The 16,975-nt window shown below is 42.3% G+C and overlaps 2 protein-coding genes across 8 annotated transcripts in view; both read left to right on the forward strand.

Annotated features, from left to right (window-relative positions):
- Positions 1-8,126: 8,126 nt before the first annotated feature.
- Positions 8,127-16,975, forward strand: part of Inpp4a (inositol polyphosphate-4-phosphatase type I A) — a 135,807-nt gene continuing 126,958 nt past the window's right edge. For all 7 annotated transcript variants that reach the window (XM_076833208.2, XM_076833206.2, XM_076833210.2 and 4 more), the window contains exon 1: positions 8,127-8,202. The gene's annotated coding sequence lies outside the window, so the exon portion shown is untranslated. The remainder of the gene's footprint in view (positions 8,203-16,975) is intronic.
- Positions 8,132-16,975, forward strand: part of LOC143380315 (STING ER exit protein) — a 56,562-nt gene continuing 47,718 nt past the window's right edge. Inside the window, exon 1 of the mRNA XM_076833216.2 lies at positions 8,132-8,202. The gene's annotated coding sequence lies outside the window, so the exon portion shown is untranslated. The remainder of the gene's footprint in view (positions 8,203-16,975) is intronic.

The following is a 16,975-nucleotide window of genomic DNA, read 5'->3' on the forward strand; positions in this document are numbered from 1 at the left end:
GCCTATGATTCAAAGACAGATCTGGCTGGGCATGGTGGTGTACAACTACAATCCCAGTGACTCGGGAGTCTGAGGCAGGAGGATTGCAAGTTTAACGCCAATCTCGGCAACTGCGCGAGACCCTAAGCAGCTTAGCAAGATTGTGTCTCACAAGAAAAAATAAAAGGGGGCTGGGTTTGTGCCTCAGTGGTTAAGCATCCCTGGGTTCAATCCCTGGAATCAGAAAGAAAAAGAAAAAAAGACAAATCTCACCATACAATGGGAGGGATGATCTCATTCTCTGGGCAAACTTCAGCTTTCAGGACTGGCAGCAAGGCCTGGTTTGGTCCTTTTAGTACTTTGTTGCCAGTAATTATGTCCAGGTGCCAAAGTAAGAATGCCCCTGTTGTAGGATTCGCAATTCAATGATTGATAATAAACGCATTGCCTGGTGTTTGTCCCTCTAGGTGGGTGGGATGGCTTTTGATGATGGTGGTGCACCCCTGTCTCACCCACATGGTGTATCTCTACCTCTCAGCCACCCTTGAAGACAGGCTGATGAGATGACTAGCCCTGACCAGCGATGCCTGAGTAGAGGTGGCATAGGTGTCTCTGTGTGCCTGTTCTACTCTCTTCTTGTTTTTGGTGACATAGCAGGCCTGGCTTTAAAGAGCTTGGATTTCTGAGCCCTTTGCTCTTGGACTTTGAAACGTGGGAGAAATAAACCTTATTTGATGTTTGTAACTTTTCATAATATCTGCTTTTGCTTTTTTTTTCTATTGATACTATTAAAATTTCTTTTTTTAAAGAGTCACCAGGAACCTTTTGGAAATGATATATGTATTACCTTGATTATTAAAATTCTTTTTTTTAAAAGAGTCACCAGGAACCTTTTGGAAATGATATATTTATTACCTTGATTATGGTGATGGTATTACAGGTATATGCATATGTGCAGACTCATCAAATTGTATACATTAAATGTATAGTTTTTGTTCAAAATTATATCAATTATATCTCAAAAAAGCTATCTGAAACATCTGCCTTTTAATATGGAAGGAAATACTTTACTTCCTGTGCCAATAAGTAAATGCTAAAATTTTACGGGCACCATTTCCAAACCTTCCTCCTGAGCTGCACTGTTCCTGAGGGCACCACCATTGGCCCCAGGAGCCAATGGCACACTCTGCCCATCACTGCACAGTAGCACTTGGGATCCAGAGGCCTTTGGTTGTTGCAGCTATGAGACAACCAGGGGTGAGCTCAAATGGGAGAGAGATGGAGATGGAGAAGCATGGAGGGGTTTTAATTGTACCCATTTCACTTGTCAAAGCATAGAGCGTTGAAGTTGGGTAGGGACCCTGGAAACCACATATGTAACCACATGCTCAATTTTACTACATGGAGTTGGGTCAGGTTCGTTGGTCCAAGCAGAAGGTGTCTGACTGCTTTCGTTGTTCCTTGCAAAGTTACTATGATTCTTTAAAGGCTTTTAAGTTTTTTTAATTGTGGGCTGTAATCCATTCTTGAGTCATAAAATCAATCAAATGACAAGCTGTAAGGGGATATAATAGAAAATAGCAAGACTGCCCTGGCATCACTCTTGGAAGTATTATTCCATGGAAATTGTGTTTGTTATGTACACATCCACATGTGTATGACTGAGGTCTAAACTCTTTCTCTTGCTACAGACTGCAGATAGCAGAATCTAAAGCACCCCACAAAGAATAAGACTTTCAGTGTTTGTGAAGTTAATTGGAATAAAAAAACCCCGCTACATTTGTAGGTAAACTTTGACTCTCAATGGCTTAGCCCTTAAAAGTGCCCTACTGTTCTTAGATCCCAGAAGCACGAGGCAAGTGAGGCTGCTTTCCTTACCTAATAAAAAGGCACCAACATGAGTGTGGTCTCTGGCAACTGGGACTGTTCTGGAGGTGTAGCATACAAGGCCACAGAATCCCTCTAGCATGCCGGGGTCTTTTCCAAGTCCCTGGCTATATCAGAAAGAGGAGCCACCCTTTCAAAATACTGTGGTTATGGTTCAGATCTGGAATGTTCTCCACCTCTTTCTCTCTTTCCCTATCTCCCTCTCCCTCCCTCCTTCCTGGCTGCTGTAAGGCATGCAGCTTTGTTCCAGCACATTCTTCTGCCATGATATTCTACCTCACCTCAGACCCACAGCCATGAATCCAGCTGACCATGGACTGAAACCTCTGGGAGATGAAGTCGTTCATCTCAGATATTTTGGTCACAGCAATGAAAAGCTGACTAACACAACAGCTCCTCCCAAGGCCTCGCAAACACTCATGTTAGGAATACTAAGAGATACCTCCATCTCTCCAAGGGCCCACCCTCTTCCTTTCATACTCAGGGAATCCACTATCCACTATGTCCTCTTGTCCCAGTCCAGGCTCTGCCTGCTTCAGACCAGACATTCCATGTTAGCTGGAGAAGGGAATGGGATATGAGGCCTTTTGAAAAGAAAGGAAACAAAATTTACAGGGAGCAAGATATTAGACATTGGTGTGATATCTGCAGCACCGTTTCTCACACCTTAATGTAGGAGGGAATCACGTGGGCTTCTTGTCAGGTGCAGACAGTCTCAGTAGGTCTGGGTGGGAACTGACATTCTACAGGTCTCATAGCTGATGATTTTGCTGTTGGTTCACAGAACACACTTTGAGTAGCAAGGTGTCTGTCTATACGATGGTTGGCATAGACTGAAGACTCAAAAATATTTGCCAAATTGAGCCGTGTGACGTGGTGACCCGCGCTTGTAATTCCAGCAGCTCCAGAGGCTGAGGCAGAAGGAGCTGCCTCAGCAAAAGTGAGGCACTAAGCAACTCAGTGAGACCCTGAATAAATTCAAAATAGGGCTGGGGATGTGACTCAGAGGCTGAGTGCTCCCAAATTCAATCCCTGGTACCAAAACAAAAAAACAAAATTGCCAAATTGAATTCAGTTCAGTTCCAGTGGAGGTGAACTGTTTTTGGCCAGGACTTATCAATAAGAACAGATGGATAAAGTAATGTACCAGTGGTTCACAACCTTGGCTGTATAGAAAATTCATCCAGGGAAACTGTACAATTCCAAAGCTTGGCCTTCACCTTCAGAGATGCTAAGCTAGCCAGTCTTGTGTACAGCTGGGACAATCAGAATTTTTAAAAGCTCTGCAAGGGATCCAGATTAGAAAACCACCAAGCTGAATAAAACTGTGTCATTGTTTGCTGCATGCAAGACATTGTGCACTGGGAGAGACACTGAAAGTACAAGTTTATTTTAATTTTTTTCTCAAAATAGATTCTCATTTCCCTTCTGAGTTCTTCTTGAACTCTTTGGTCTTTTGAGGAATGTGTTGTTTATTTTCCAATGAATTGTAAATGTCCTTCTGTTGTTGATTTTTAAATTTTAATTGCATTGTGGTCAGAAAACATATTTTGTAAGCCTTCAATTCTTTTTTTTTTACATTTATTTTTTAGAAGTTGTTGGGCCCAATACCTTTATTTTATTTATTTATTTTTATGTGGTGCTGAGGATCGAACATAGGACCTTGAACGTGCTAGGTGAGCGCTCTATCACTGAGCCACAATCCCAGCCCACCTTCAATTCTTTTTATTGAAACTTTTTAAAGGGGCTATCATAGTCTCTCCTGCATGATATTTCACATGTGACTGAGCATTTTGTCTATTCTGCTCCTGTTTGGGGGAATGTTTGTTCCATAGGTATGTTAAGTCCCATTGGTTTAAAGCATTGTTCAAGTTTTTTAATTTCCTTGATGATCTTCTGGCTTGTTGCTCTATCCATTATTTAAAGTGGAATACTGAAATCTTCAATTATAAATATTACATTTTCCACTTCTTGTTTCAATTCTATCAGATTTTCTACATGTATTTTTGGGACTTATTTTGGATGCATATAGTTTATAATTATTGTTTTCCTGATCAATTATTATTGTTATTACTAAACATTGTCTTTGTCTTTAGCAATCTTTTTAAAAGTCTGTTTTTTTTTCTGACATTAGTATAATCCTCGGCACTCTATTGGTTATGGTTTACATGATTTCATAACTTTACCTCAAGCCTGTATATACTTTTGAATTTAAAGTTTATCTCTGCAGACAGCATGTAGTTGGATCTATTTTTTAAAAGTACATTTTTCGGGGCTGGTGTTGTAGCTCAGCGGTAGAGCACTTGCCTAGCATGTATAATGCACTGGGTTCGATCCTCAGCACCACATAAAAAGTAAATAAACAAAATAAAGGTGTTGTGTCCATCTACAATTAAAACACTTGATTAAAAAGTACATTTTGTCAATCTCTGCTTTTGATGCCATTATTAAATGCATTTATATTTAATATAACTTGTGATAAGGTAGGATTTATTTATGTTTGTCATTTTATTATTTATTTTCTATGTATCATATATCCTTTTTGTTCCTCTATTTGTCTATTACTTTCTTCTTTTGTAGAAAAAGAAGTAGCGTACTAATATATACTATATATAATGATGTTTTAGTCAGTTTTTTACTGCAGTGACCAAAAGATATGACAAGAACATTCTAGAAGAGGAAAAGTTTATTTTGTGGCTCACAACTTCAGAGGTCTTAGTCTGTAGATGGCCAATTCCATTCCTCAGGGCCTGAGGTAAGGCAGAACATCATGGCAGAAGAATGTGGAGGAGGAAAGCTGTTCAGGTCATGCTCAGGAACGAGAGAGAGAGAGAGAGAGAGAGAGAGAGAGAGAGAGAGAGAGAGAGAGAGGTGTGTGTGGAAAGAGAGGGAGAGGAAAAGGGAGAGGAAGAGGAAGAGGAAGAGGGATCTATGCCCCCAGGGATCTACCTCTTTTGCCACACTCTACCTGCCCACAGCTACCACCCAGTTAATCCCTATTACAAGATTAATGCATTGATTAGGTTAAGATTCTCATAACCCAATCATTTCACCTCAAAACTTTCTTGCATTGTCTTACAGGTGACTTTTTGAGGGACACTCCCTATTTAAACCATAACATGATTTCCATTAATTTTTTGAATGTATCCGTAATAGCTGATTTAAAATATTTGTCTAGTAAGTCTAACATTTGTGCTTTTCAGGAATGGTCTATCAACTACCATTAAGCCTGTGTCCTTTCCTGTATATGTGCCTTATAACTTATTTATTTATTTTTATTTTAAAAAACAGACATTTTAAATATTATGCTGTGGTAACTCTGGAAATCATATTTATTCTTCTTTCCCAGGGTGTGTTGTTACTGTTTGTTCTTGTTGTTTTTTGCTCGTTTAGTGACTCTCTTGAGCTAATTCTGTGAAATCTATATTCTTTATCATCTGTACCCACTGATATGTCACTGTAGTCATTTGTAGTTTTTGCTCTGTCAGATCAATGGTTCACAAATGATCAGGCAAACATTTCCTCAAATGCTGGAATCAAAGATTTCCTCTTCCTGTGTTTAAATCGGGGGGCTCTGTGTGCATTCCTTCAATTGTCAGGCAGGCAATTTATAGCTTTTCCTTAGCCTTTGTATATTGCTTGTTCAAAGTCTAATGAAACCATATGTACATATAAACATCATGTTTCAGTGCTGAAGAGGAACTCTCTTGTAGGATGGTCCTTATAAGGTCCTTGATTAGCATCTGGATGGCCATCTTAAGTGACAGCCGCCATTTTAAGGGAAAAGTCTTGCTTTCCAGCCCAAGGGCCTTTCTGAGAAAGGCTCACCACTCCCTCATACCAACCCAAGCCTTAACCGATCCCATTAGGACATGCCTGGCTCTGATTCCTGAGCCTGCCCTATAAAAATCCCAGAACCCAACCTGTTTTGCCTCTCTCTCCTGTAGAGAGATGGCCTTTGTCAGCTCTGACAAATGAACTTGTGTGTCTCTGCCTGGTCTGTCTGTCATTTCTCGTTTCCCCGTGTCTCATTCCTCGCTTTCCCTTCAGTCCTAGTCCTGCAGATCACACTGCTCAGCTCTTAGTTATTGTATATAGATCACCTAAATCAGCTTACCCATGGTGTGTGTGAGTGTACCCCTGGTCCGTATGCTCATCAGATCTCCTCGAAAGTATTGCCCCAATCTGCATTAAAATACAAATTGCCCCACTTTCGGAGATTCTGATTCAACAGCTCTGGGGTGGGGTCTGGAACTTTGCATTTCCAGCAAACTCCTAGAGAATACTAAGGACTGGTTGGGCACCCATGCTGAGAACTTCTGAAGGACTGAGATACTGTGCCACCAGCACACTGCTCATTATCCATCTTGTTAATGCACTTAACTAACATACTTGGCTCCCTTTCCTTTGATAAGTTCATTCTACAGTGGAAATGTCACACCAGAAACACAACTGATCTTTTAAGGTTATTCGGAATTACACAAAAATTAAGTGACAAATATTATTGGAAGACTGATTTTCATTCAGAGTTTGTTACTGTGCTAAGTGAATGAATGTTGACATTAGACTGATTTCTATTTTTAAATGTGAATTTAAATTAGGTTCTTTCTTCTTTTTAAAGTTTCTGAATTTAAAACTCTCTTAACTGAATTATAAATAGCTTGGCCATAAAATACTTCAACTGGAATACTTTTGAGAGTGAAAAGGAGCATTTCCAGTAAAATTATTACTGGAAAAAAAGATGCAAACTGGGGCTGGCCCAGGAAAACCAGGTATATTGGTCACACTAATTTTACAAAATAAAATATGAAAAAAAATATTTCCATCAGCTCGTTAGATTCTCTTGGCTTTAATTTTGTACTAGGGTCAAAGTTCTGTCAGTATTTCCTTCTGTTTATTAGAATAACAAAAGGTAAGTATTTTGTCAGTGGGTTATATTTCTGAAGAGAAATAAAATAAAACATTGAAAAAGAAAGATTCAAAGTTAGTTTTGTATTTATTTATTTTTGTTGCAGATTATCATATGCATTTGGATTTTGGTTGCATGGGGAGGATCAGACCTAAATTTAAATGAGTTCAGAGAATTCTTGTTTAATTTCTAACAGAATAATATCTTTCATTTTTGAGGCAAATTATAAATGCTTACTTGTTTTTATACCTGAGATGTGAACACTGACTGCAAAGTATTTTGGTTTATTGAATTAAAATGGGGCTGGGGTTGTGGATCAGTGGTAGAGTGCTTGCCCAGCATGGGTGAGGCACTGGATTTGAATCTCATGCACCACATATAAAATAAATAATTTTTATAAAGGTCCATCAGCAACTAAAATAACATTTAAAAAAATAGTTTTCATTTAACAGTTTTTAAGGAGAAAAATTTTTTCCCCCTGATAAAATGTAATGACTCAGGTAATCAGGGGAGGGAAAACAAAACAAAAATGTAAAGACTCCAGGAGAAATTAACTGTTCATGTTCAGTCCAGTATTTACCTTGCTCAAACAGAAATGTTAAGATTCAAAGTCGTATCAAAGTGAAACATTTCTTCCCAAACTTTTTACAACTCTATTTTGTTTTCCTATGGAAAAAAGAATTTCGTGAGAGAAGTAACTGATATCAGTTGGGGGTCTATAAATGCACATTTATGCACATATGCCAGACAGGTCCGGAAGGACACACACTCAAATATCAGCAACCTCTTCTTTTTGCATATCTGTATTTTCCAAGAACTGTGATTTTTATTTTATTTATTTTTTTGCACGTTTCTGATTGGACCGTTCACGTTGCTAAACGTCTCAGAGGGAGCCACCACATCTGCACCTAATCGCGCTAATCGCCTGAGCACGTCGCCGCGTCGCGGCTCCTCTCAGGAACCTACTCCTCGGCGACGTGTCAGGCCTCAAAAGCCTCAGTGTCGCTGAGGGTAAAAACGCCATCTGTAGGTCCGGAAGTTGAAGAACTCCTCGCAGGCGACGCGGGTACAGAGGAGGGTGAGATCTGTGAAGCCTGGAGCAGCCGGGGGCGGCGCTTTGGCCGGCTGAAGCTTGCGGTGCGCCTGCGCGGCCGGGGGCGGGGCCGGGGCGGGGCCGCGCTCGGCGTCCAGAGCTACGGTGGTGCCGGCGCAGGCGGCGGGCTAGGGCTGCGCGCGGGCACCAGGTTCGCGGCCGGGGCGGGCGCCGCGGACCGGGGCAGGGGGATACGCACCTGAGGCGGGGGGACGAAACGTGCCACTTCAGTCAGGCGGTGCCGCTACTGTTGCAGCGGGGCCCGGGCGCGCGCCCGGCTGACGGAGAACCGGGCATAGCTGGGCGGCGGGCGCCGCGGGCCGGGGCACGCCAGGTAGGTGAGCCGGGCGGGACCCGGGGCGACGCGGCGTCTGCGGGGCCGAGGCCGGGGCTGGGCAACGGGCGCGGGTCCAGTCCCGGTACTTGGACAGCCGGACCCGGACGGCGCCCGCGGTTGTCATGGAAATCGCACAGCCTAGCGGTTCGCCAGCGGTGGCGTCTTCTGAGAACAATCCGAGCAGGGGCGACCCTGGCTCCGGAGGAGGCAAGGCGCCCCGGGCCGGGGGCGGCTGGGAGCTTCGGGATGCAGGATGCGGCGCCCCGTGCCGGTGTCGCGGCGCCTGCCTCGTTTGTCTTGGGGCCGGATTCAGTGACTCCCCACGCTGAAGGCCTCGCTGTGTTTCGGGTGTAAACATTACCGGGTAAAAATAAACATGCATCTCAGGGTGGGAAATCGGGTCTCCATCCTTGCTACTCCTCTTCCCTTTTCTGCAGACTTGTAGTCCTCGACATCTCGAATCTTTGCTTTTCATATTTTATGCCTTTCTGGCTTTGCTAGTCAGTTAATTGAGGCCTGAGAGATTTGCAAGAATTTGTGGCTGTCTTTTGAAAAGCCAGTCTTGAACCTGTAGGCCCTAGAAAACAGAGACACTCACATTGTCAAAGGTAAATTTATATCTTTGTGGGCAAAGGACCGGAGCATTGATAGGCTCGGCTTCCCTGCCCCTTGTTGCCTGCCCTCTGACATTACATAATGATGGGTTCCTCCTGCCCCAGTTGACAGCTCATGAACATATTCCTCTGGGTAAGAAGGAAGTATAGGCGGTTGTAAAGCTCATCTTGTCTTTTGCTTTGCCTCTGAATGTGTTTTGTGTTGGGAGGCTGGGGAGGGATAGAATGTGATTTGTCACCTGCCTATTAGGACATCTAAAACAAGGGAATGGGGGGTGGTGTGGCAATTAGGATGTTGCAGTGAAATTATGCTTGGTTCATCCCCTGTTCAAGTGGATTGTGTGGACTGCGGGGACACAAGTGGGGGATGGGGACAGAGCAGGTGATCTAGGTGTGAATTCTCGTTCTGCTACTAGCTAACTCTGTATCTTGGTGTACTCGTCTCTAAAAGGTGAAAACAGAATCTCTTACTGAGTTTGTTTTTAAACCTAGATTCTTTTGGTATTGGTCAATGCACATAGATTAGTTGTTGGTTGTCCTAGAATTAATCCTAATTTTTCTTTGGTTGCAAACAGCCTTTTTTTTTTTTTTTTTTTTTTTTGCAGGGAGTTTGTCTTTGGATATAGGTTAGGGCCTTTTTTTTTTTTTTTTTTTCCTGAAATATTTACTCCTGGAAGATTCAATTCATTGATTTGTTTAAGGAAAGTGAAAAATAGTGCCCACATGGGGAGGTCATTATGGCGGTTCTGTGGGAGTATTGGTGTCGGAGACCATGAATGATGCTGTTCTCATGGTGGAGTTGCATGTGAACAGAGCCTCCCAAGGCCTTGTTCCCTGTAGTGTCTTGTAAATATGTTCTGTAGCAACGAGCCAAAGTTACTGGGAGGGTCCGACTCAAAGACAGGGCTTAGAGGAATGGATTCTGGTCAGATTCAAAGAGAAAGGAGGGCAGTGTTTCTGCTGAGTTCTGCAATATAATTTGTTGTACTTACCTTCCTACTTTACCTTTCTAGCTCCTTTTCATTTGGTATCTTCCATCTCAGGGTATTTATTTGCTGAGGTTAAACTCTGTCCCCAAGTAGACTCAGTGTGCAGTGCCGACGTCTTAGATTATAGTTAATACTATTGTTTTGGAAACTGGCTATTTTGTAGTATTGCTGGTAAATAAATATTGGAGTTTAAAAAAAAAGTCACTTTAAGGAAATGGTGAAATAAATTATACCCATGAGAGCTTTTTGTAAGCAGTAGGACACCAGAGAATTGGGATGTATATGATAGAGAACTATGAACCCCACGAGTCCTTTTAGCCAGCTGCCTACCTGGGATCCTTCTTAGAGTAGACTGCGACCAGCTAACACCCATTCCTACCCCTTGGCTTAGCATCTCAAGAATTCTACCAAGTCTGTTTTATCCTGTTTGCTTTTTAATGAAAAACTCCTTTTTAGCTTACATATTCCAGAAAAGTCCCCACAGCATCTTCAACTACTCATAGTATCAGGAAGCTTTGACTTTCAGAGGAAATAAAAATAGCACAGATCTGTGGTGAAGAAGGCTTGATTATGTTGGTGCTTCTTTTGTAGAACATGATTAATGAGCTGGTCTTGAAAGATCTTTAAAAACAGCTTTTTTTTTTTTTTTTTTTTCTTTGTGCAGAGCATATTTTGGAGAGATAAGTATTAACCCCTATGCAAGCTTACTTCATTATTTTCTGATTTTTTGTGCTTTTAAGGAAGATGTCACCATGAACCTAATCCCCAGGAAATCCCCTATATTTCTATGCATATACACACCTTGCTCTCTTAAATTATTTTAAGAGAGCACACTCAGAAAAGTTGCAGGAATAATGAGAATTCTTAGGAACCCTTCATCCAGATTCTCCTAATGTTGGCATTTTGCTCTGTCTTTTGTCTTTCTCTCATATTCATGGATTTCTTTTTGAAAAGATTTTTTTATAACTTTATTTTACTTATTTATTTTTTATGTGGTGCTGAGGATCAAGCCCAGTGCTTCACCTTGCTAGCAAGCACTCTACCACTGAACTACAGCCCTAGCCCCCATGGATGACTTTTTTACAAACTGTTTAATAGTAAGTTGCAGACCTAATGCCCTTTTACCTCTAAATACTTTACTTGTATTTCCTGAAAACAAGGACATTCTCTTTCATAACAGTAGTGAAATTATTAAAAATCACATTGATAGAATGTGATTATTTAATATACAGGTCTTATTCAGATCTTACCAGTTGCCCCCCCAAATGTCCTTTATAGCAAAGGAAAATCCTAGCTCATTTATTGCATTAAATTATTTTGTCTCTATCGACTCATTTAGTCTGAAGAAGTTCCTGAGTCTGTATTTCATACCGTCGACATATTTGGAGACTACTGACTGTTTTAGAGATAATGCTGCTCAATTTGGATTTCCTGTGGTTTTCTCATGATTAGATTCAGGTTATGCAGTTCTGGCAGGAACAGCGCAGGCTTGATGCTGCTGTCTTGTTAGCGTGTCTGGTTAGGATAATGCTGTCCATGATCCCATTCACTGGCCTTGTTAACTCTGATCATTTGACTCAGATAGTGTCTGCCTCATTGAAAACTTTTCATTTTTCCTGTTGTAATCAATATGTATCTCATAGGGAGAGAATTTGAGACTATGTTAGTATACTGTTACTCGTATTTTTACCCACTAGTTTTAGAACCCATTGATGCTTCTTGTTTGAATCATTTTTTACGATTGTTGACAGATGGTGATTTTCTAATTCCATATTTTCTTCTACATTTATTAGTTGGAATTGTACTGAATAGAACTTTTCTATCTTATTTAGTTCTTGATTTGCAACCCTGGATTTAAGAATTCTTGCTTTAGTCAATGGATTATAGACTGTTACTCCCATTACTCATTTGTTGCTCTAATTGTCTCAGATTTGCCAGAGGGAGCCCTTTCAGCTGGATTGTATGTCCTTTTGAAATGTCCCTATGGTTCTTTGAGGATTTCTTTTCTTTTTGGCATAAAATCAAGACTTTAGCTTATGTTTTCCTTGCCCTAGCCATTTCTCCTAAGAGCCTTAATTCCTTTTAATAGAGTGGTGTAAAAGCCCAGGTGTATCAGGCATTAGGTGTGCTCATTGCTGCTGAAGTGCCCTTGCTTCTGGATCTTGTCAGTAGACAAACACTTTAATTGTAAACAAGTGTAGTCACATTACACAAAAATTTCTGTGATTTGATTTTCAAATTTAACGCTCTGTTCCTAATATCTGTGTATATTGACATGAGAAGTTTGTCCTCCTTTGTGTTGTGGGGAGTAGAGATACATTCTAGAGTACCATGTGTGCAGATAATTTAATTATCTCTTATTACTGAACATTTAAGATTGCTTCCAAATTTCTGCTATAAAATCAGTAAGGAATCCTTGAAACATATCAGTGTTAATGCTCAAAAATATTTCAGTCTTCTAGATCCCTAGAAGTATAATTTCTGGGACAGAGTGTAATTTTAAATTGATATTTTTGTCAAATTGCCCCCCCCCCCCACCCGCCGACTTTATCAGATTGTACTTATTCCATTAGTGAGTGAAACTGTTTCCCTTTGACTGGGCTAGATATATTTGCCAGTTAACTTTGTTAACTGTTAATTTTGCCAGTCTAATGGGCAAAGAAGACATTATTGTTTTAATTTTATTTCCCAAATTGCCAAAAATATTGAAGGCCTTTTCATGCTAATTTATAGTTTAGGTTCTGTGAATTACCTGTTCATATCGTTTGCCTATTTTTTCTTTTCTTACTAGGTTGTTCTTACTGGATTGTGGAAGTTACTATAATTTTGGACTTTATTCTTGGCAACCTTAAAAGGCTCCTTTAAGCGTGATACATTTTTTAACCTAAAGGAGAAGAGACTATTGTTTTCTGAGCAGCTCCTGAATGCATGGCTCAGGTTAGGTCCTCCCAGGGCCTGTCAAGAGGCAAGCTATGGGTCATAAAGTAAGCCCAGGTGAGGGGTGGCTGGGGCACCTACCTGAGGTTAGTTGAAAGAGGCTGGTCTGGGATTCAAGTGCTCAGTGTCTGGAGCTAGTGCCATTTTCATTAAATCACATAACTTCCTTCATAGGATTTTTAAAATAAACGTTTCACTTTATTTATCAATGGAAGGATGCAGATTAATTATCTACACTTTCCAATATCAACAATTTCTATTTTCAGTATTTTGCTTTATGAATCAGGAGCTTCTTTACTCAGGTCTGGGTAGTGAGCAGACATCTTTCAGAAACTGAATTTATTCCTAGAACTCTTGTGGACTCCTAAGTTGAATTTTTTCAAGTATCTCTGTGACTTTGGGCAAGTAGTTAAATCTTTCTGTGCCCATTTTCTCACCTGCAAAAATTGGGTGGGTAGTGGTAGCAGTCCTGTTGTAATACGAAATGAGCTAATACACATTGTGTTCTTGGAGTGGTGCCTGACGCTGATAACTGCAGTAACGAAGCCTTTATGATGAGTTCAGATCTAGAGCAAGGGGCGGGGGTCAGCGTTAAATTTAGGATTAGATTAGTTTTTCCTTGTAGGTTCAATCTCTTAACTGTCCCTTTTGTAATAACCTGACTGGGGATTGGAAAGCCAGGGGACCCAGGGTCTGTGCCCTTCTCTCCTCTTTCTGGTCTGCACCCACCTTCTTCATGTCCTGTCTTGGCTGCAGCCCTGTGTCCCCCAGCCAACCCCTCTGCTCCCCTCTCCCCTGTTTGCCCATAGCTCTAACTGGGTTGGTGTGAGACTGCAGGCCTTTTAATATGGAGGCTGTTCTGTGAGGTCTAGCTGGTGAGGGCCTCAAAAGCAGGAAGGCAAATAAATATGTATGTGGGTGATTTCAGGGACTCATACTATCATCTCATGATAAAGATGAGGTGTCTGGAATAGGGTCAGAAAAACAGAGGGGTGCCCTCAACCACCACGAGGAGGAATGGGGACTCTAGAGGAAGAAAACATTCAGTCCTCCCAGCCCAGGAACCTTCCCAGAACCCTTTCCCTCACATTGTGACTTGCCTGACCTCAGGTTCCTATAGGGCTCGTCTTGTTGTAATTTACTAGATAGGATTCTGAGATCTTCTGAAAAATTCCTTGCCCCTTCCTGCTCCCCATTCCTTGCCAAAGCCTTCCTGCAGCTGCACGGGCTGCTCTGATGGAGTCCTACTGTATTAGCAGATTTACAGTTTCATCAACAACCTGGATTCCTCTCTCACCAGCCATCACTGCTGGTTTCATTATAGGGCTAGTCTCCTAATGATTACAAAATAGTTAAGGTCAGTGGGACTATTTCTCGATTCCTTCCAGCAGCAGCAGGGAAGGAGACAAACCAGTGGGGTCACCAGCCAACCCTTGCCCTGTGTATATCAGTCTTTCTCTCTGATTCATAGGAGCAGAGGATCCCATGCCTTTCCAGACCAGTAGCATGAGGCTTTGAGAGTGCTGCGGATTGATTGGTTAGGCAGAGACCAGCAGAATCAGAAAAGTTGCAAGTTCTCATCATTAATCATCTCTCATTAATAATGAGAACTTGTTAGAATGCAGTGTCCCAGACCCAACCTTCTGAATCAGAGACTGAGGGTTGGACCCAGAAATCTGTTGCAGGGTCAATGGATTCTGATGCACCCTTATTTTAGTCAAGACTACTCCCACTCTACAGCTGGAAATGGGGTTGGCCTTTCCTGAAGCCAGAATAGGAAGAAGGAAGAGTGGATGTTGAGCAGTTAGCTCATAGGGTGAACTGGAAAGTGTTTAAGGATCCAGGGGTAGCTTTGCTTTCCTTGATCTCCCCTGCTGTATGCCCCAGCTCATCTACCCAGCTGTTTATTGGCCCCCATGTCTGCAGCCTCTGTAGCTTCTCTGCTTGTGGTTCTCCCCCTCCCAGTGGGACTCAAAGGAAGCAGCATGAATACACCCAGCCCTGGATTCTGTGTCTGGCCCAGCAGGCATGGTTTCTTCCAGACTGGCCCTTCTAAGCTGGGTCTTCTGATTCAGTTTCCTAAGAAATTCGCAGAGTATGTTCAGATGTATAGGGTTCCTGTGCCCTCTTACTCCTTGCTCATTTGGGAAAAATAGAGAGCAATCTAGTTAACAGCAACTTGAGAAATATTTAGGGAGTTGGTCTGGACACAGTCCAGGTGACTATTTTCGGCAGTGGTTGATGATGCTGTCTGACTTTGCATACGTGTCCTCCGATGCTGTCTGACTTTGCATACGTGTCCTCCTTTGTGCCCTTTTTTTCCCCTACTTTATGTTTGGGTGAAATAAAGTAGCTACCACCATGGTGAAATTAGGAGATCAAAATGGTCCCACATTTTTCCTGAAACTGGTGAATTGAGGTATTTCTAGATCTTCTTGACTTTCCAAAGTTTAAGAATTCATCTCAGTACATAAAAGCCATGTTGAGGAGCAGTCTTGTACTGAGATCTCTACCTTTACACTGATGATGAGAAAGAGGCACACTGGAGGAGGAGTCTGGCTAGAGAAGGGTCCACAGTATTTTTCAATGGGCAGTGGTTCACAAAAGCAATTTGAAGGCGTGACCAACATTTAAAAGGGGTTTTTTTTTTTGGGGGGGGGACAAAATAGCAAGTATCCAGGTCCATTTTCTATAGGAAGGGCAAGCACTTTATTTTTATGTAAAACATTTATTTGCATAGGGTGTATTTTGGGTGATTTCTCCTAGGTTCCTTTGTCTTAACAATGACAGAACAGCTCCCAAGTCACCTTGGCTGGCTCTGGAGTTGGGCAGGGGACACATTATTTGATGCAGGCATCAGTCTGGTTCCTATCACAAAGCAAAGGCAGTAGTGTCTTTGGCATATCTGTTTGGTTTTGTTGGGAAGGGGAAAGTTGGATTATAAAAGAAAGAAAAGTTGCTGGATGTGAGTCCTAGTTAGCTCTCATCTGTGAAATGGGGAAAGGAAAGTGCCTGGCTCCCAGGGTGAGAGGGTAGAGGTCAGCTAGAGAGATCTGTGAACTGTGGAATGGACCAGTGCAGGTGGGAGCTTATGTCCTCCCACTAGTTTTATAGTCTTGCTGATTCTGTTTCCCTGACAGTGTCCTGATTTTAAGTTGCTCAGTGGGCTGGAGTGCTTACCATCTCTGACTGCTGCTCAGAGCACCTCTAGGGGAAATAAACGTTGCAGAAGAAGGAGGTGCTGAGACAGGGACAGCTGGTACAGGATGTGGATGTGGGTGGGGGTGGGAGGAATCTGGACCAGCTTTCTGTCAGGTGGTCACTGATACAGCTGGCTTCCACTGGCACTTTTTGTTGTTGTATTGTTTTTAATGTGTAAAAACTTGGGATTGTGTGTGAAGCAATGTTGAATACTGCACATTTCTTATTCGTTGCTTTGACTATTCTACATATACAGATGTCAAATGAAATGATCACATTGCATGACTGGGTGATAATCAAATAGCAATGAACTGGAGTGATTGTTGGAGCCCAGTCAGGAGGGAGCTAGGTCTAAGAGATGTCCAGATACCCAAGAATCTTCATAACATTGTTACTCCCATGGTTTGGAAGAGGAGAAGAAGGTGGGCCAAGGATTGGATTTGGGGGAAGCAAACTGGTAGACTGTGCCCACCTTAGGTGGGAAGGAAGGGCTAGTGGTCTCATTCAGGTTTTACGCCCAACTTGCCATTGACTTGGTGAAGTTGTGCTGAATTTCACTGTCCTCCTTCCTTGTTTTGCAGCTAAGGTGAATCCCTCCATTTCTGCCCCCTTGGCTCCTCTCCTATGGTGATGGCAGAATGGAGGGAATGGAGGTGTGATGGTGGCTGAGTGCTGCAAGGTGCAGGCGGTGTGTTCTGGGTCTAGCTGGCACTGGACTGACACACCCAGTGCCTGGTTAGGGAAGTGCTGCTTCCCCAGTCTGTTGACTTGGAAATTTTGCTTCTTTCTCCTTTCACTTTCTTACCCCATTGCAGTGATTCAGCAGTTACTTCCTAGAGTAGAAGAAATTACTTGGTGTCAGAGATGCTGGAGGACCCAGGGTGTGTCAGTGGAGATAGGATCTGCCTGTAATCATGCAGACCAAGCTCTTCCTGGTCCAGGTAGAGCAGAGCAGGCAGAACTGTTCTCAGACTCCTCCAGCCTGCTCCCTACCCTCACATCCCTCCTTTGAGGCCCCTGGTAGACAGT

The sequence above is a fragment of the Callospermophilus lateralis genome, chromosome 14, assembly GCF_048772815.1.
Source record: "Callospermophilus lateralis isolate mCalLat2 chromosome 14, mCalLat2.hap1, whole genome shotgun sequence".
Lineage (NCBI taxonomy): Eukaryota > Metazoa > Chordata > Mammalia > Rodentia > Sciuridae > Callospermophilus > Callospermophilus lateralis.